General features: G+C 38.9%; 1 protein-coding gene across 3 annotated transcripts in view; it reads right to left on the bottom strand.

Annotated features, from left to right (window-relative positions):
- Positions 1-7,372: 7,372 nt before the first annotated feature.
- Positions 7,373-21,528, bottom strand: part of LOC112187795 (pentatricopeptide repeat-containing protein At1g11290, chloroplastic-like) — a 37,583-nt gene continuing 23,427 nt past the window's right edge. For all 3 annotated transcript variants that reach the window (XM_040514992.1, XM_040514990.1, XM_040514989.1), the window contains one exon: positions 7,373-7,576. The gene's annotated coding sequence lies outside the window, so the exon portion shown is untranslated. The remainder of the gene's footprint in view (positions 7,577-21,528) is intronic.

Genomic DNA, 21,528 nt, shown 5'->3' on the forward strand with positions numbered 1-21,528 from the left:
AAAAATAATTCCAAAGTAAGTGCCTTTATAAAGCCCTAGTGTGTCTACATGTTCACTTTTTTTTTCCTTCCCCATTATCGGAGCACACAGTATACCAAAAAAAAAAAAAAAAAAGGCCACCTAGAATTTGCTCTGGGCACCAGATCGGTGATTGGCACAACCGGGACCGGTGGTCGGTGGAGACAAAGAAGGAGACCACCGAAAATCCGAATATTCAAACGGTCTTGTCGCTCAACATTTGGCTGTTCGGCTGGAGAGAGAGAGAATTCTGATTCCTCGCCGTGTCGGACTCGAGAACGACGTCGAGCAGGGGCTGGAGGTGGAGATTGATAGCAGGGCTGATCGAGGTCTACATTGGCGTCGAGCATCTGTCGGATCGTGCCGAAGTGGAGCAGAAACATGTTTTTCGACGGTCTGGGTTGTAGTCCGGTGAGCTGGCGGGTGGCGGCGTCGATTTCTGGTCTGGAGTCGGATTTCTGGTGTAATTCCAGCGACATGGGGAGAGAGAGAGAGAGAGAGAGAGAGAGAGAGAGAGAGAGAGAGAGTCTGGGAGGAGAGAGAGGCTGAGGGGAGTCGATAGAGAGAGACATAGAGAATGAGGGGAATGAGGGCAATACTGTCAATAGATGTTAGATTGGGTAAATGGAAGTAAAAAACTCTTAGTGGAGTAAGTGGGAAATTTTTAGACTAAAATTGGGTAAGTGCTCATGGCCATGAGAAAAAACCAAAAGAAATAAAATAAAAAGTAAAATATCATGCTACGATGTCTCGGCCACCCTCCACCGCCGTTGTCATCAGAGTCCGGGTGCACCTCTCTCATTCTCTATGGTTCTCTCTTCCCTCTCTTTTTCTCTCTCTTTATCCTCCCTCTGTAGCCTTTTGGACATCATCATTGATTCTTAATATCAAGTGTTTTTTGGAAAATGAGGATTGCAACCCACGAATCAATCCTTACTAGGCAGCAGAAACCAAAATTAACAAACAGAACACCAGATTTTGGTTACTAAGTGAAAACCTCAAGTATGAGATTAAAAATATTGCGGGGCTCTTACTCTTGAGAACCCAAAAAAAGAATTAACTTATGATGAAGGATATGATATTTACAAACTTGAATAGCACTAGCTCGGCTACAATGATTAGACAAAAATTAATACAAAGTTTGTCTTCCGTCTTGAACTCCTTCACTTGAACGATCACCAAATATTGTTCTTCTTTCTTCACAGTTGCTCAATTCCCCAAGATTCTACCCTAATTAGACTTTAATTAGGAAAGGAACTTTTAAGGAAAAAATTCTACTTACTACCTATACTTTCAAGGGTTCATCAGTTCAATCCCTACACTTTTAATTTAATCAGAAAAGTCCTTGCACTCTCCAATTTCATCAAATCAATACTATCCGTCACCATTCCATCAATTTTTGCTGAAAATTCCCAAACTACCCATCTGCATTCACAACACTGACGTGTCGGCGGGCTGCATAGCGATGGGTAGTTTGGGAATTTTCCCTGTGAGAAGGTCCCACATCAGCATTTTAATAGCGAAAATTGACGGAGTGGTGATGGATTAGATCGATTTGATGAAATTGGAGAGTGCAAGGACTTTTCTAATTAAATTAGAAGTATATGGACTGAACTGATAAACCCATGAAAGTACAGGGTAGTAAGCAGAATTTAATCCAACTTTTAATACAAGATATGCACCAAATCCTAAAATACTTAGGAAATCAATAACACAATTTGGCAAAAAAAAAAAATTCTTTAAATAAGGAATATTAAACCCCAAAAGATACTTTCCTAGACCAACCACTAATCTACCATGTATGCATGGATGCATTTACCTGAGATTCTCTTGGATCAGCTTGGGAGACACTTCACCATTTTGTATGGGAATGCCAATACACTAAGTTGGTCAAAACTTGTACCTACAATCTCCCCCTTTGGCATTCCTATACAAAACACATCTAATCAATGCAAACTCCCCCTCAACAAGTACAGGAGGAGAGAATCACAATCCATACTTTTCCTGAAACACTTATCACACATTAGTAAAATGCATATGATAAAATAACGTTATCACAGTCACACATCTAATTTCTCCCCCTTTTTGAATAGGAATGAAAAAGGTAACTTATGTAGCGGAAGCGATGTAGAAGGATGATCACAAATAGATGGTGCACAGTAGACACTAGCCCAAGTCGAATCACTCAGAGAAAGATAGTCTAAGTATTAATACTCCCCCTAAGTGTGATAATGTCATGAGATATGCAAGACTGAAATGCTAAGAACAGATTTAATTTGCATAGCTTTTCCACCAAGAGCAATATCACTTAACCACAAACAAGAGTGCAACAAAATAAGTTCACACAAGTGAAGATTCTGACAATCACAAGGTAAGATAGAGGGTGATCGAGTATTCTATACCTCTTGTTGTGAAGAGTGAACATATCTCAAGATGGGGTGTGTAATATTTGTGGAAACCTAAAAACCAAAACTCACATACGAAACAATTTGAAGCACATAATCTTTATTCCCCTTATAGCACCGTGTGGGCATGATTTTGAATTTTTTCTTTTTGCCTTTCACTCAAAGTAACATTTTTGCTCAAGAAGACTACGACTCATGTAATGAGTATTATGCTAGCAGCTCCCAAGTCAGATGACTTTAGGGTACTAGATGTAACAAGGACATCCCAAAGAGCTCATATAATCGAGTCAATAGTTTCACAATCCACCGAGGTGACCAAACCATTCCCATTTCTTCCCAATCCTCATATTGTTCTTCACAACTGAGGCCTGCTTACTTTGGGAATAGCCTGGCCATGCTCCATAAATCATTCATTTTTTTTAAGGAGCAGCAAAAATAAGGAAATATTTCGTACAAGAGTATTGAGAACAAGCCAACCAACAAATATGACTTACCACCACTTAGAGTATGTGTGCATGTGAGGATTCAAGGTGATAGAGAATATGTTGTTCAAGCTCATAATTACAGAGTGAGGCAAGAGCAAAATCAAAACGTGTTAGGCACCTCATTGCATACAGATTTAAGGAAAAGAGTACGGCCCTTGTCAATCTAAGTTCAAAATAATCTATCAGACACTCGGGGATACAAACCACCATTTCAATCCTGAATTTCCAGAAATTGAACCTAACAATGCAGAAACGTAAAGAAAATGCACTTATACTATAATGAAGACATACAACATAAATGCATGCAAAATGGATCAAGCAAAGTGAGAGTATCAATACTTAGAGTATCCACCAACGGTGCTTCTAAGTGATTCAAATTGAGTTTTGTCCAACGGCCTAGTATACAAATTTGCCAATTTGTGTTCAGTAGGAACGAAAGCAAGCTCAAGCATATTATAAAGGTTATCTGTATGAGCAGAAAAATGATTATTTGAACCTTTTTTAATCCAGATTTGCTTCTGCTTCAACTTCTGCTCTTTAGGGATTGCAATACGCTCTGCAATCCTGCTAATCAACTTCAGATGCTCTTGCAGCGATGCAGTTGGGCTAATTTTTAATGCTTTTCTCTGATTTTGAGAGACCTTGTGAAATATATTACACCTAAGGCGTATGTGTCCCAATTTTCCGCAATAATGACGAGTGAGAATAAAGCTTTTAGAGTTATGAATGTAACTGGGTTGACGCACAAACTTGTGACTGTCAGAAGTTACTTGAGCACCTTTTTGATGGGTTTGAAGGGCTAAATTTGCCTCTGATCTTTTGGGCAACTTGGGACTATAATCATTGTTATTTGAAGTTTGTGACTGATCTAATGAACTTTCACATTCCACACCTTTAACAAAGGTTAAAGGCTTGCAAGACTCACCTTCATAACCTAACCCTTCTTTGTTTCCATGAGTTTTACCAAAGCCCATCATCTTAGAGACCTTTTCAGACCCTATAGAGAACTTGTTGAAGCTTTCCTTGACTTTGAGTAGCTCATCCTGCAATTTCTCATTTTCAAGAGTTAGTGAAACATTTAGAGTGGACTGAGCCTTGGCTTCAACCTACAAAACTTTAAGGGCTAAATACTAGTTAGTACCCTGTGGTTTAGGTCCAAAATCAATTCAGTCCCTGGACTTCTAATTTCATCAAAAACACCCCTGCACTTTCAATTTTGATCTAATAGGTCAAATTCGTTAATATTCTGTTATGGGTTCAAGTTATAGTTGGATTATTTGTTGAAAAACTATTTATTTTTAATAGTAGGACTCATCCTAAATTGACTATGCAGACCACCTCAACACCACATCATAAAACATAGACCATATATGAGCCACATTAACAAGTTAAATAACTCAATTGTCAGAAAACTAACAAATTGGACCTATTAGATCAAAATTGAAAGTGCAGGGGTGTTTTTGATGAAATTAGAAGTTCAGTGACTGAATTGATTTTGGACCTAAACCACAGGGTAGTAATTTGTATTTAGCCCAAACTTTAATTTTGTTAATAAGATCACCATGTTCCTTGTCCCAATCCTTAGACTTGATATCACCCTGCAAAACTTTAATCTTACAAACAAGGTCAGTATGTTCTTCATCCCATTCTTTTAAAGAAGTTTCAAATTTTTTCTCAATCTTTTCTTTTTCCAGTCTCAATGATTCAACTTCTTTTTCAAGTTTGTAATTTTTTCGAAGAACAATTTTTGAAGCATTATACAATTGCTTACACTTTTCATTTGTTTCTTCATCAAACGTATCATCTTCCAAGTCCGAATCATCAGATAAATCAATATTAAGAGAGGAAGTAAGAGCAAGATTTACCTCTTCACCATCTGATTGAGACCCTTCATCACTATCACTCCATATGGTCTTTAAAGCCTTGTTACCACATGAATTATACTTCTTGTTGCCACAATCGGCAGCAATATGTCCAATTCCACAACACTCAAAGCATTTAGATTTGTTAGAAAATTTTTTCGAAGAGTTTACAAAGGAGTTTTTGTTTTTTTTTTTTTCAGAAAATTTTTGAACTCTTTTGTCAACAACAATGAATCCACATAATCATCATCAACATCATCTTTCTTTTTAACAGAAGAGAAAGCAATATTTTTTACCTTTTTCTCTGGCTTGATCCTCATTTCAAAGGTTTTGAGATTACCTATAAGTTCGTCAAGAGAATAGGTGTCCAGGTCTTGAGTCTCCTCTATAGATGTCTGTTTGGATTGAAACTTTGATGAAAAAGACCTAAGAATTTTCTTGACAATTCAATGCTCTTCAAAAGGATCACCAAGACTGTGACACTGAAAGTCATCTATTGATTCATCCTCCCCCATTTGTATGTTTTCAAACTCTAAGACAAGTCTCTGAAGTTTTTGGCATCTAACCTTTTTGTTGCATTCATAAGTGTCCTCAAGAAGATTCCATGCCTGTTTTGCCGTGTCACAGTGGCTGATTCTCACCCTCTCCTTCTTGGATAAAGCTGTGTATAAGGAATTTCGTGCCTTGAAATCACAACTTCTATTTCGAGCCTCATCTTCTGTCCATTCCTTCCTAGGCTTAAGAACTCTTGCAGATGTCCCTTCTACTTTCTTTGAGTCTTCTGCCTTGGTTGGGTGTTCCCATCCAGTCTCAACTATATTCCACATATTTTCATCCTGAGAGTAGAGGAATGCCCTCATCATGATCTACCATTGTGAGTAATCTTCACCATCGAACAAAGGGGGGCTGTTTATCGAACTGGAGGCTCTGTTATATTAACGTTCCATCACATCCTCGGATCTACTAAAAAGCTTTAGAACCTACTCTGATGCCAAGTGAAAATACAAGGACAGAATGTGTTTTCTGGAAAATGGGAATTGCAAGCCACAAATCAATCCTTACTAGGCAGCAGAAACCAAAATTAACAAACAGAACACCAAATTTTGGTTACGCAGTGAAAACCTCAAGTATGAGATTAAAAACATTGCGGGGCTCTTACTCTTGAGAACCCAAAATAAGAATTAACTTATACTGAAGGATATGATCTTTACAAACTTGAATAGCACTATCTCGGCTACAATGATTAGACAAAAATTAATACAAAGTTTGTCTTCCGTCTTGAACTCCTTCACTTGAATGATCACCAAATATCTCTCTTCTTTCTTCACAGCCTCTCTACTAATCTCAAGAGAATTTATGCATATGAAAACATGATCAAGAACACTTATACATGGACCAAGTGCTTTGACTCTTGTGAAGACTCAATTTTAAGCAAACATGCAAAACTCTCCAAAACACTCCTTCATTCTGGGTGGGTCATCTAACCGTGTACATTTCTGCAATATATAATTGACCAACGCAGCTGCTCAATGCCCCAAGATTCTACCCTAATTAGACTTTAATTAGGAAAGGAACTTTTAATACAAGATATCCACCAAATCCTAAAATACTTAGGAAATCAATAACACAATTTGGCAAACAGAAAAATATCTTTAAATATGGAATATTAAACCCCAAAAGATACTTTCCTAGACCAACCACTAATCTACCATGTATGCATGGATGCATTTACCTGAGATTCTCTTGGATTAGCTTGGGAGACACTTCACCGTTTTGTATGAGAATGCCAATACACCAAGTTGGTCAAAACTTGTACCTACAAAACCTAAAACCAATTCAACCCAATTTCTCTCTCTCTTTTAAATCACATTGGATTTGAAGATGTGCTTCTTACACTTCCTTGACAATCAGAATAGATTATTTACATGGTGATCTAATTAACATTCAATTACCAAGTGGCTTGAGGGGCAGGAGGGGTGTGAAGAGGCCGGCGCTGTGGACGGGAGGGGTGTGAAGATGACGGTGCTGTGGATGAGTCTCTCTCTCTCTCTCTCGCTGCTATTTGTTTTTTTTTTTTTAACAATTTACTGCTATTTTGTTTAGTTTTACTAATTATGTTGAGAGGATAGAATTGGCAGTTTATGATAAAAAAGTTATTGTAGGGTGTGAAAAGGAATTAATTGGGTGGCAATAGCCACACCCTATCTAATTTTTAGTTTTATAAGTATTGAAGAAATTGTTTTGCCAACTATTTCAGGTGGGCAAACCTGGAGTGCAGAGAGCTCAACCACTTCTACAACAAGAACATGGAAGTCATGGCGGCCTAAAGTGCTCTAGAAGAGCTTTATTAAGGGTCTATGCTGTCAAGGGCGAAACCACCCACAAGGAATACTCAGCCCAGGTAGTTTCTTGCAAACAAAAATTTAAATGCCTATGCTGCCTTTACCCTCCCTTAAATTTTTCCTAGCTCCACCCTTGTATGCTGCCAACAGCATGGTCTTTACCAATTAAACCATCCCTTGTGAGAGTCAAGCATAATAGTAAATAGCATTGCAATCTAGATCACTTTATATGATTAAATCAATCATTCCTCACGTCCCCTTAAAAAAATCAATAAACAAAGAGACAATATGGTCATAATACAACGATTTGGTAAATTGAAGAAAGATAAAACATACCTATGCCTTCTCGGATAGACAGATTTGGTCTTATGATATCTTTGGAGTTAAACGAGAAATATATCACCTATATATAGATGATTTGTTGGGACAAAAACACTACATAACTCTTCATCTTCGTTATCTCTCTGAAAAGAAAAGAAGAAAGAAAAAAGAGAGAGAATAATCAAATAAATATTAGCAAGTGTTTGACACATCAAACTAAAAGACAATACTTGACATACTTGGTGGCTGGTCAAAAACTCCAAGCCCAAAGTCATTTTTTTAGTTGGAGTAAAGGTAAAAGATCCTCCTAATGTGGTGTAACTAACCTAGCCGCTCCCTCTACTAGGGTTTTCATAGAAAACTTCTTCGACCAAAATTTTCAAACTATCATCTGGGTCTCAATGGCATAGAATCCTACTGGTGTTTTGGCTGCTCGCAACCAGGCCAACTCTTCCAGGGTGACGTTGGGGCCAGCAGGGACTGCGGCACTCCAAGACAACTATTGGTATATGGTTGGGCGTTTTCTTGGACCAAAGTCCCGCTTCCCCGGTTTCAAGGGTACCATATCTTCGATCTGGCGTATCAAGTCAGGACTCTCTGTCCATGAGGATGGAGATCGCTTCTTGTTTCAGTTCAACCTTGAAGCGGATCTTTATAGAGCGCTGCATGGAGGGCCTTGGTTTTATAGGAATACGATGTTGTTGGTCGGTGAATATGATGGAATGGGCTCGGTGGAGACCGTTCCCTTGTGGGAGATGGAGATTTGGGTAGCGATTAAAGGGTTTGCCGGTGGCCCTTCGCAACAAGACTGCTCTCAACCTAATCGGATATGCATTTGACCAAGCGGCGCTTTGTTGGAGGGAGGAGGAACATAGGATCCGTTTGGTGTTAGATACCAGTCGGAGTCTGCACATGGATGCTTTTTGAGTTCTATTCTATGGTGTAGTGTTGGTGGCATCACGAGTGTGAAAATATGTGCAATTTGTGTGATGTTACCAACTCCGAAGATTAGGAGGTCAAGTTTTAGTAAAGAGGAAAAGTAAGAGTATCGTACCCAAGGGATTGAGTAACTCTACCCTAAACTAGATTACCGTGAAAATAAACCTAGAAAACACATGTGAATCTATCTTTTTACAAATTAATAGTCTCAGCCCTTTGGAAGCCAAAACTATCGATAACGATATTTATAATGATAAAGTGGTGAATCGGCTTTGTTGATTTTAATTATTAAGAAGTAAATTAAGTTGCACAAAAATAAAGTAAGCAAATAAAAATAGAGACTTTGATGTAAGAGAGAAATAGAGACTTAGGCATCACACTTAACCTTACTCACGCACATAATATAACCCCAAATTAATGTAACAACATGCTTTGATAAATTTCCCCTTAGTGCTTTGGTGAAGCTACCAAGAAACCAACTAGTCATGCAATTTAACAATCTCTTTTGAAGCAAAGCTAAATTACACAACCTTTATACCATTCAAATCTTCCGGATCCTAAATGGCCTATGGTGCCGTAAGCCTAAATTCTTCCAGAACCTAAACTCACAACAACATGCTTTAATTTCAAGGTAAGAAATTCAAGCAACTTAGTTCTTCCCGTAGGAATAAGCTAAGCCACCACCTATTTAGCTACACATGCTCACGGAATCAAGAATTTATCAAGTTCATGTTTCCGATTCATTAATTTCCTAAAGCATGCTTCTAGGTGATAAATCTATAAACACACTTAGGATACATGAAAGTATAGTAGCCAAAAGATTCAAAACATGCATAAATATCAAAGAACATAAAGATTACATTGTTTTGTGCACAAGTTTTGCTAGAGCTAAGCCCTAACCCCAAATTCAACTACTCACAACTCATATTTACATAATTACAGGTCATAAACATCATAAATAACAAATAAAAGAGAGAAAAGAGTGGAGAACAAGTGATATACCCATAGGTTTGGCTCTTTTTGGAGCCAAACCAAAAGCACAAGATGTCTCCCTTGCCTCCTAGATGCTATATGAGAAGAGAAATGCTTCAAAGTATAGGGATTTTCAGTTTCTAGAACCCAAATCACTATACAAATCTACAAAATCTCAAGAACAAAGTAAGAACAAGGCTTGAATGTGTGAGAAACAAGAGAAGTGATTGATCAAAGTGTGTAGAAACTTCGGTTTTGGTGAAACCCAAGTGGCTACACACCTTTCTCTTACACAAAACTCAAAGAACTATGTACAAGGTATGAAAACTAACCTAAAACTAAAGAAAAGAGAGATTTTGGTGCTCCAAAATGAGGGAGCCAAGGGGATGCTCGGTTTTGGGGAGAGAGGAAGGGCTATTTAAAGGCAAAGACAATTCAAATCAAGGGTGGAGATCAAAAGGACTGAAGGGCTAGATGTGATTGACAAATGTGTAAGCACAAAATGTGGATCTAGTTTTTAGCTCCACATAGAAATGACCTAGAAAACCCATAGATATTTTGGTGGAGAAGAAAAAGTAAGAGTAGAAGGGTCATTGTGTAGGGGAACAAGGTAATAAATGAGAGACAAAGGTGTAAGAATTGGACCACTTGTCATCTTTCAACTTTTGAATTTCAAAATAACCTAGACCTAAAGTTTTCCCACCTAAAGTCTCTAACCCTAATCAGCTCTTTCCTGTCCTCGACACATGTTCTCAGCCGGAAATGTCCAGAATCAGGCATTGACCACCGTTGACCCATTTTTTGTTCGTTTGCGCACTTTCTTCTCCTTTCTTCCTTCAATTGAATCTCCACCGAGAGTTCGGAATTGTCTTTGACTTATTCATACAAATGTTCCTCCATGAGTGTAGATCATCCAGATAAAATTTTAGAGCTTAGTTCGCCGTGGTTTGGTCGAAAATGCTACCGGAATCCTTACAGGTCCGGTTTTGCAGTTTTCGTCTTTTAGTTAGAAACTTGGGACGATTTTTTTGAAGGTCTTCCACACTCCGAACTAACTCTTACACTCTTCATACGAAATTATACTTAGGATGTCTAGAATAGATCTGAAAAGTTTCAACTCATTTGGAGCTCAGTTGATCAGTCTGCTGCTCCTCCTTCCTTGCTTAGCTCGGTTTCTCCTAGCCGGAGTAGGAAAATGTGCTAAAGTTGAGTTTTTAGTGCATTTCCATGCTTTTGCATCATTTCCTAGCATGATAAGGAAAACATAATAAATAGATATAAATAAACACAAAGGTTAAGCAAAAGTACAAGATTAGGGGAATAATTACTAGGTAATTATGGACCTAAAATGTAGCCTGAGATTACTTTTATTTATGAGAAGGTTAAGGGATTCTCAGGGATTGTGGTTTTTTTTACCATGATGCGACGGGTTGCGATGGTTTTCTGGTGAAAGAGAAGTCGGAACTCCTGAATGGGCCACCGGAAGCGGCGATGGCCGGTTTGTCTTTGGAGATGGGTGGCCTACATCCAAAACCAGCTTTAGCTCCCGTGGTGGAGCAGTTGCCACTGCCGGATGGCGCTGGAATGGGAATGGAGATTGTGGTGCAACAGGAGGAAACAGTGGGTGATGGCTTGCTGCATGATTCTACTTTGCATGGAGATGGGAGAGGTCATGCGTCACAGGGAGGTGACGTGATGAATGGTTCCAAGGCTGCTGGAGTTGGTTTTGGTCCATCACTAGGTTTAATTGAGAATGGTGGGGTCGGATGGTTCAGGAATTGAAAATCAATAGTGCCAGATGCTTCCAAAACCATGGCTCCTCCCATGTAGAAGTTGACTAAGGTGAAGAAAGGGTTGATTAATCCGGTCTTGGATTTGGGTTCGTCTAGCTTGCCGGAAGTGGGCTCAAAGAGAAGAGCGAATTATGACTTGATTAATGCTGGCAAGAGAATCTTGTTACTTCCTGCTCCAGCTCTCAAAGTGGATGAAATTATAGCACTGGTGTTGCAGCATTAGGATGGTCAGATTATCATCTCACCAAAGAAGAAGAAATTGGGTCGTCCCCGAGGAAGTAAAAACAAGCCAAAATCTGCTAGGGTGTTGGAGCCAGAGATGCAGGAGAGAAAATCTCGTAGATGGAAGAGCCACATTGATTCTACAGTCGTGAATGAGGCCGAAAGCCTGACTAAGGAAGCAACTACTTCTGCGACTGTAGAACAGGAGCAGGAAATGGCAATGGAAGAGGAGTCTCTTCCGGAAAGCATTTAAATTTTGTTAGGTCGCAAAGATCATGGTCTTTGAGGGTTTTTTTATCCTTGCTTCAAAGATCTTTGGTTTTTGTTTGAAATAAAGGTGCGTGAACTGTCTAAAAGGTGGGTGTACTGGGAGTATATTGGGTTCTTGTTCTTGTCTTAGAATAGGAGTCTTAGAGTACTTTGAGAAACAATTCTTTCTGTCGACCCCATAGGGGTGTTTTTTTTTGTACTGCTTGCTAAATCTATATAATGGGCTAACCTCTTTTGATAAAAAAAAAGAAAAAAAGATCCTCCTAATGTAGGATAACATTTCTTTGCAGGCAAACTGTATACAGAATAATAAGGCGAGGAAACATAAGAAATAGGAAGAAAAGGGGTAATTCATTATACACCCAATTTCTAAAAAATCTATAGAAAATTACACACAAGTGTCATTTTGAAACTTAAATTAGCCATAAGACCACCAAAATTTTTTTGCACACATAAGACCACTTTTATCTTAAAGTTATTTCCTTCCTGACGATTTTGCCCTTTGTGGAAGAAAACTGACTCCATCTATCAGTCTCTCGCCAAAACGAAAGAAATTCTCTCTCTCTCTCTCTCTCTCTCTCTCTCTCTCTCTCTCTCTCTCTCTCTCTCTCTCTCTCTCTCTCTCTCTCTCTCTCTCTCTCTCTCTCTCTCTCTCTCTCTCTCTTGCTCAGCTCTGGCAGCTCCTTTCCTCACCATCTCGCTCGGCTCTGGCGGCACCCTTCCTCAACGCCATCGGCGATTCCATCTCCATTACCTTTCTCAGTCGAAGCAGACCCGAACGGAGAAGAGCCGGAGTAGATTCTCACCATCTCCGCACACGAGGACAACGTCGTCAGAAAATGGCTCATCGAGGTCCTTAAATCCACCGCCCCTAGCACCAATCTGGCTATCTCACGATCCCACAGCGCAAGGCGAGAAGGATGAAGGTGAAGCTGATCTAGTCTGATCGGCGTCTTCGATACCCCTGCGTCGTTCAACTCCAGAGTCCTTACGCTCCTCGTCGAGATACGAAGTCGTCGATGTCCTCTAATTCAGCCTGAGCGGATTCCAGATCGCGTTCTTCGTCGTCGGGCCCTAGCACAATCGGCCCTAATTCGTCATCGTCGTCGAGCTTCAGGTTTACCTTATGTTTCTAGATCACATCTCCGAGCTAATTCAGCCTAGGATTATTTGATTTTTGAACATTCGGAGCTTATGGAATTCTTAAGTTTGATTTACTGAGTATTTGGATTCCGAATTTCTTGAGTTTGATCTGCTATAAGAATTAAGAAACCTCTACATGATTACAAATTGTTTAGAGTGATTGGAATAGTTAAGTTTGATGTTCAAGATTTAAGTGAATTTGTGATGGAGTCATGGAGTTATTACTTGAAGATTATGTTAGTTTGGATTTGTAATTATGGGATTAGTGATGGGTTTACAGGAATATGTGGGATAGCTGGTGGTTGGAAATTGAAAGAGATATTTGCTACTGGGATTGTGCTCGTAGGTTATTTGGCATTGATGATCGTTAATCATGGTTGATATAAATTACAGGTTGCTATGTTTATGAGTACTTATATTTTGCAGAAACTTTTCTTCAGTGTTGTTTAATATTGGCAATATGCTTTTTCTGTAGGAAAATTTTGGTTACAGATCTATAAGAGATGGTCATGAGGATCTAATGGTTGCCTTGTACCTGTCAAAATTGTGAGCCAGACTCTTATTTTTGTCACTCGGTCACGAAGCTGGTCCTTTTTAGAATGCCCTGGACTACTATTACTCAGTGTTGTTGCCATCGCCCAGCTGGTAAGAACAATGACATTACTGAATAGATTGGTTGCTTCGTGCTGCTATAGTATGGCACAAGTTTCATTATTCACTTATAGATGTTGCTCATTTGAAGAGAAATGAATACATGCTTAATTTGTGCTAATGGAAACTAAAGTGTGTTTTCATTTTGTTTTGGGTCTGTCTCTGAAACAAAATTGAATGCTACACAACTTTCAATCGAAGCTTATTATGGTTTGTGGACAACTGATATAGTTTAGAGAAAGCTACTCATGTATTTAGAAAAGTTTACACCACACTTCAATAAAGCTACTATAGCTGTTAAGCAAACATATATACTTTGCATTATTTATGAGCTAATCATTTTTTCTCTATAATTCAAGGTGTGTTTTTTTATTGCAGTCAGTAACTAACTAACTATACTTTATATAACTGCCATAGTAGCTTATCATAACTATCTCAGTAGCTTTTGAAGTTGTTGTCATTATCTTTTGCATTTTGACATATAAGGTCGTGTTTTCTATTTTCTAGTTGATAGAGTGGCAAGTTCGCTGTGCAGTGGCACGCTGCTGTTTCCATCTAAATACTATAAGTATCTGTTAAGTTCAACTCCTATTGTGAAGACTCCATTGACCATGAGGCCATTTGGCAGGCCAATAGGTATTTGAATGAAGTTTGCTGGTGGCGATGGAAAGACCATTCCTATCAAGTGTGATCATTATGGTGAGGTGAGGCATCACAACAAGAAAACATATACGACACCGCTCTGAAAATTGTCAATAGCAGTTCAACAATTGGAATATCTTTTTACAGAAGTTGAAGTAGCTTTTTATAACATTGACTATAGCTTTTCAAATCATTTGGAATTATCGACAGTAGGTTTTTCTTTCATAGCTTCTACAGTAGTTTTCTACATTTTTGGTAGTACCTTTATACACTATTAGTAGTACTTTTTTACAACATTAGCAATAGGTTTTAAGATTGCTTTAAACTTTTCGATAATTATGACAATATATTCTATGTAGTTTACATATTTTGAACCTAGTTCTTATTGTGATTTCGTATCTCTAGCATTTCTTGCTGGAATTTGTGTTACACTATCAACATGTATAATTTGTTGGTTTTGTGCAATCAGTATTTATGTCAGTAGCTTTTTATTACTGGTCAAGTAGCTTTGTACATGTGTTATAGTAGTTTTATGTACCTATGTCGGTAGCATTTTATTACTGGTCCAGTAATTTTGTACATGTGTTATAGTAACTTTATAGACCTATGTTAATATTTTTTATTATTGGTCCAATAGCTTTGTACATGTACGTTTTATAGTAGTTTTCTATACCTATGTCAGTAGCTTTTTATTACTGATCCTGTAGTTTTGTACATGTGTTATAGTAGATTTTTATACCTATGTTAGTAGTATTTTAGATTGCTTGTTTTTTATTGTACATTGCTATTTTTAGTTTTCATTTCAAATACTAATATTTTGTTGTATCTTTGTTCTTGCAGAATTCTTCCCCTTTGCATTTGTAGTAGTAGATTTTGAAAATCATGTGAATTTGGATATTGAAGCCTTCATTGACCAACAAATCATTCAGCTACCAAGAAATGTTGAAATGAAGTCTCGTGTTGAAGGTGGCAAAATTATGCCCATCGGTTTAGAGTGTGAGCATTGAAAAATGACAGTAGCATTATTCAACTATTGTAATAAATTTTCATAACTATGGTAGTGACTTTTTATAATTATGAAAGTAGTTTTTTACATAATTATATCATTGTTAAACCCTGCATACTTTTTATATCATCTAATATGTTTTATTTTCTCTATTGCAGTAGTATTTTTACTTTGGTTGTATTCTTTACATTTCCATAGCTTTTGTTGCTAGTGACAGTACGTTTTGTTGCTAGTGACAGTAACTTTTGTTGCTAGTGACAGTAGTTTTTGATTTTTGGGAGCGTATCTTTAATTGGTGACAATAGCTTTTCGTTGGAAATCTCACTGGCTTAGCTTTTGTTTGTGACCTCGTCGGAAATCTCACCAGTGTAGCTTTTGTTGCTACTGATAGTAGCTTTTATTGCTTGTGATAATAGTTTTTGTGACCTCGCCGGAGGTTGCCGGAAATCTCATCAAAGTAGCTTTTGTGGTCGCCGGAGACCCGCCGGAAGTTGGTCGGAGTTCGCCAGAGGCCAAAGACCCGTTGGAGTTGTCCGGAGACCTCGCCGGAAAGGAGAGAGAGAATGAATGTTGATTGTGTACTCTAGTGGCATTTATGTAAATATTGGTTTTTAATATCCAAAATATAACACATTTTTTAATCAAGTGGCCTTATGAGGGAAAAAACTAATTGGTGGCCTTATGGCTAAAAGAACATTCAAATATGCACTTATATGTAATTAACCCAAAAAATCTAATGCAAAAAACCCACCTACTATTTCTTTTCAATCTACACCCAATTATTGCCAACTAGGATAAAATATTGGATTTCGTTTTTTCGAAGAATTACACAAATTGCCATAATTTAAATCTGACAAACATAAGTTAACTAGTAAAATTAACGTCATCTTTAAATACCTTAATTGTAATTTTTTTTATTGGTCCCATTATTATCACAGTTTTCATTAAATTCGTCATGATTGCTAGAATTATGGAGTTTTTCTTTATATAATTTTCTAAATTTACTTTTCGGTAATTTAAACTTTCTATTTTAAAGATAACTTTCTGTTTTACTTGCAATCTAACATAAAAGTAGATGTTTAAAGTTTTTAACCCAACTAATATATTGTTTTTTTTTTAATTACAACCTAGAGATTAGACACACACACACATATATATATATATATATATATATATTTTTTTTTTTTTTTGCTAACCTGAATTCTAAGAATTTTCATATCAGCCTATTTATTAGAATCATTTTTCACATTAACCTCTTTCTTAGGTATTCTATCATTGCAAGTTGACTATATTTATTAGGTTGAAAGTCTCTATATTATGCATATATATCTATATAATAAGGTACCTGATCATCGAAACACTTTTTCTAGTTAATTTGATTTCAAGTATGTATCTAATATATTATTATTAACGAGGGTTTTGGATTGACTACCAAGAACTCTCTCTTAGCCCTAGCTCCGCAAGAGAGACCCAACACCTCCAAACGTTTCCTGTCTGGCGGCGGCCATGGGTAGCGTCGACATTGCTGCATTGTCCCTGTTGCTGGCTGCTGGACGGGTACTTCATTGCCCGGGGGTTTTTAGTCTGAAAAGAAGGGGTTGTCTTGAGGTTTTTTGGCGGGATGGTTGGTGGCAAGTTTTGGCCAGCGTCTCTGGGCATTTTGAAGTTGTTTTTGTGCAGATCCGGCATGGGGATTGATCGTCTAGGTCCGCTTATGGTGGATTTCCAGATCCAGCAGTGCAGGCTTCATGGGGCTCGGAGTTGAACTCGACAACGGTGTGGGCTGCGTGGGGCTCGGGGCAGAGCTTGATGTCGATACAGGTTGCATGGAGCTCTGCGTTTCTCGTGGGCTGCGTGGCTCGTGGCGAAACTGGTGGTACTGGTTCGTGGTGGGGCTCGTCAGCGGGGGAAAAGTACCGGCGTTGTATAGGCGGCTACAGGCGTGGTGGAGACATGGTCTGGGCTTGGGTCCATTTATCTTGCTGGGCCTTGAGATTGGTCCTCTTTCTCTTAGGGCTGCCCGACTTTCTAATTTAGGTTGGGGTTTTTAGCCCTAAGCCCATTTATATGTTTTTAAGTTTGTCTAAATTACAATAATTCCTTGTATTAGGAAATTAAGCACCGATGTGCACTCTATGTCTCTTTAGCGTCTCTGGAGTAGTACCGAAGGAGGATATCCGCTCTTTCTATGTATTTGAATGTACAATGAGTAGGACTATATGTACGTACCATTTGTGGGTACTACCACTAGCTTCTTATCTGTCTATAAATGACAGCGGAATGGTATGTAACTGCCTATTCTGGCTTGTGATGAATATATTGGCACCCGATTTGGGTTTGATTAAAAAAAAAAGTATGTATCTAATATATAAGAGGTTTGTTTTTTGTTTATTTTTGTATGACACCACTATATTAGAATCTTTTTTTTTTTGGTATCATATGCGTCTTTGTTTGGTTTTATACGATCCTTTTTTAGCTTGAAGGTTTATGGTATTTAAGCCTCATTTGCATATAACTATTTTTTTTTTTTTTTTTTGAGGAGAAGACGTCAGAGTACATATTGAAGTAGTCAATCAGTTTGTACACAAAGTGGTTATGAAGCCACTGATTTTTGTGGGGACAAACCCACTCCAATACATATCAAAATCAGAACCTAATGCAAATCTAGCAAGCATATTGGCAACCTTATTTGTAGTCTGACTAATATAGCTGAAAAAAGAGCCATGAAGGCTCCCCAGCATAGTGAAAATATCTTCATAAACTCTACCCAACAAAGAAGTATTCATGCCTTGTGAGTTGATAGTAGTCACAATATGCTGACAATCAGACTCAAAGGCAACTGGAGCAAGACCAAACCTGTCCACCAAATGGCATGCAGCTCGGCAAGCCAAAACTTTAACAGTTTGCAGATTTGATACCCATCTCACCTTAGAACAAACACCGCCTACTATTGAGCTAGAATTATCTTTAAGCACAACCCCAATACCACCAGAATGGCTTGAAGCATCATATATCCCAACACAATTAGCCTTAAGCCAACCCGGGGAAGGTGGAGTCCACAGTGAATTCCTTCTCCCCACAACCAGGAGTAAAGGAGCTTGAATTGACATATGAAGATGATAAAAAGAAGTAACCTGAAAAGCTAGTTGATCAAGAGATGCAAACCTACCATTCCAATGCCTCTTGTTTCTCTCCTTCCACACAAACCATACCAAGATCAAGAATAAGGAAGCATCCGTTTTAGTTAGGTTCCCCAAACACAAAGCCAACCAATCATGTACAAAACCATGCACCACATGCAACATTTGCACTGTACCCAATGAAGGAAAATAATTCAACAAGTCCTTCATAAAAGGGCATTCACAACTGACATGCATAATCATCTCCTCCTCAGCATTACACAAGAAACAACCATCCAATATAGGTACTCGACAAGAACAGAGCTGTGAATTAGTGGGCAAAATGGAAGAACAAACCTTCCAAAAGTGAACCTTAACTTTCCCATGAACATTTGAGAACCAAATAGACTTCCAAAATTTTGAAGTCCCACCACCTTCCGAAGAAGAAGAGCCCCCATGTAGTAAATCAAAAGCTAGCAAATATGCGCTCTTCGTAGTAAAATTACCTTTAGCATCATAATGCCAAACTAATCTATCAGGTACATCCCATTGACTCAAAGGAATGGCCAATATCAACTCTGCATCACACTGATCAAACCACTCTCGCACCAAGTCGACATTCCAAGAGAGTTCGGAAAGTAGATAGTCCTTTACCCAAAGAGGCCCCCCATCCATACGAATAACAGGCCTGAAAGTAATAGGTCTAGGAATCCATGGATCATCCCAAGCATGAATAGTCGCTCCATTCCCCACCTGCCACCTTATACCGCTCCGAAGTAGTGGTAGAGAAGAGTAAATGCCGCACCAACATGCAGAAGGAGATGATGTGAGAACACTACTCCAAATATCACCCTGCAAAAAGTATTTGGCACCATACATTCTAGCTACCAACGAAGTGGGATTGCATAATAAGCGCCATCCATGTTTAGCCAAGAGAGCAATATTGTGTGCATGTAGATCTCTGAACCCCATCCCACCTGCTTCCTTAGGTTGGCAAAGTTTGGCCAAGAAAGCCAATGAATCTTTTGATTCTCAGCCTTACTACCCCACCAGAAACGAGCACATAACTGATGAAGTGAATCACAAAAATGTTGTGGAAGCATAAAGCAATTCATAGTGTAAGTAGGTAGCGCATGAGCAACAACTCTAATAAGAAGGTCCTTACCTGCACCATTGAGTAATATACCCTGCCAACCAACCAGCTTCTTACTAAGCCTTTCCTTAATAAAAGCAAAAGGCTTAGTTTTATTCCTACCCAAATAAGTTGGAAGACCCAAATTCTCCTCATGCTTAGGCACAATCTTGACAAGGAATTAGACAACTGACTCTGTAGAGCACCATAAACTTTCTTACTAAATACCACATTGCTCTTAGAATAGTTAACCTTCTACCTCGAAGCTAACTCATAAGTAGAGAGAACGGACTAGATTTGTGTGAACTCTTCCTGAGTAGCTCTGCCGAAAAGCAGACTATCATCAGCAAAAAGAAAATGGTGAATAGTCGGCGCCTCTAGGCATATCTGAATACCTATAATAAACCCAGAGCCGCTTTACGCTCCAACAGCATCGAAAAGACCTCAGCACATAGCAAGAACATATAAGGGGACAATGGATCTCATTGCCTCAACCCTCTAGAAGGAGATAAATAACCACAAGGTTGTCCATTAATCAGAAAATAATAACGAACAGTTGTCACACACTGCATAATAATCTGAACCCAACTCGCAGCAAAGCCAAGTTGCAACAGTACTGCTTCTAGGAAACACCATTCCATACAGTTGTAAGCCTTGCTCATGTCCAGCTTCAATGACATTATCCCTTCAGTACTAGACTTCTAGTTGTGAATGTAATGAGCAATCTCATCTGCAATAAGTGTATTATCGGTGATCAACCTCCCAGGAATAAAAGCACTCTATGCTGGTGAGATCAATATATCAAGAATCTTCTTTAACTGGTTAGCCACAACCTTAGACATATCTTATAAATCACATTACAAAGAGCAATGGGACATAAATCAGACATGTGTTCAGGATTTGGTACCTTTGGAATCACGCAAATATGTGTATAATTGAGGGACCCAAGCAACCTCCCTGAGTGTAGGAAACCCCGTACTGCAGCCACAACATCAGGCCCAACCACCTCCTAATACTATTGGAAGAACAGTGGAGGCATCCCATCCGGACCTGGTGCCTTAGTGGGATAGATTTGGAATGGGGCATCATTAATCTCCTCCTCCGAGTAAGGTGCACAGAAGTCATCATTCATCTCCCTAGACACCTTAGGCTGTGGCAAATTAACAACCTCATGCATCTGAGAATGATCAAAGTCACTAGACTTGAACATAGCTGAAAAATACCCCAGAACAACCTCTTCCATACCTGCCCCCGTGGACTGCCAGGTCCCATCATTATCAAATAAGCCCAATAATCTGTTCTTAGCTCTTCAATTTGATGCTTTATGGTGAAAGTACTTTGTATTACGATCTCCTTCAGTCAACCATGTAACCTTGGACCTTTGTTTCCAAAAGTTATGCTCAGCAGTTAAAAGCTTATCTAGTTCAGAAGACAACTCCATTTGTTCCAGCTGCACTTGGTTAGAGTGAGAACCAGAAAGAAAGTGTTCTAGCCTACTACGTATCATTTCCATCTCCATCCACCTATTACCAAAGGTGGCCTGCTGCTAATGATTCAAAGCAAAGCGAGTATGCATAATCTTTTTCTGCACTTGGAACATATCAGTACCACCAACCTGGGTTGCCCAACCTTGTTCAACAATTTGATGGTAGTCTATATGCTGGACCCAAAATGACTCAAACCAAAACCTCTGTGTCGGCGTTTTCAGTGGCAGAGCACCCCCACAACTCAGGAGAATTGGGAGATGATCCCCATGAATCAGGGCCAAGTGGGAAACCCTAGCCGCAAGAAACAGGTCCACCCATGATGCTGACGCTGCTGCCCTGTCCAATCAGCATTTCACACCACCTCCTTGCCAAGTAAACGGAGAACTAGAGAACCCCAGATCATCAAAATCACAATGCGCTAAACGGAGAACTAGAGAACCCCAGATCATGCAAATCACAGTGCGCTAAAGCATCGCGCATTAGCTGCATCTACGCTTCGTGTCGTGGTGCATCCCCTTCCTTCTCTGCAATATGCAGTATCTCATTATAGTCACTGATCACCACCCACGGCAAAGAAGATGTGGTGCTCAGCTTCGAAGTAAGGCCCAGGTACGAAATCTTTCTGATGTGATCAGGTGTCCATAAAACCCGGTCAGCCGCCATTGCTGACCCGACCCGTCAGTCTCCTTGATCTCAATATCAACATGGTGGCTTGATTT

The sequence above is a fragment of the Rosa chinensis genome, chromosome 2 (genome assembly GCF_002994745.2).
Source record: "Rosa chinensis cultivar Old Blush chromosome 2, RchiOBHm-V2, whole genome shotgun sequence".
Taxonomy (NCBI): domain Eukaryota; kingdom Viridiplantae; phylum Streptophyta; class Magnoliopsida; order Rosales; family Rosaceae; genus Rosa; species Rosa chinensis.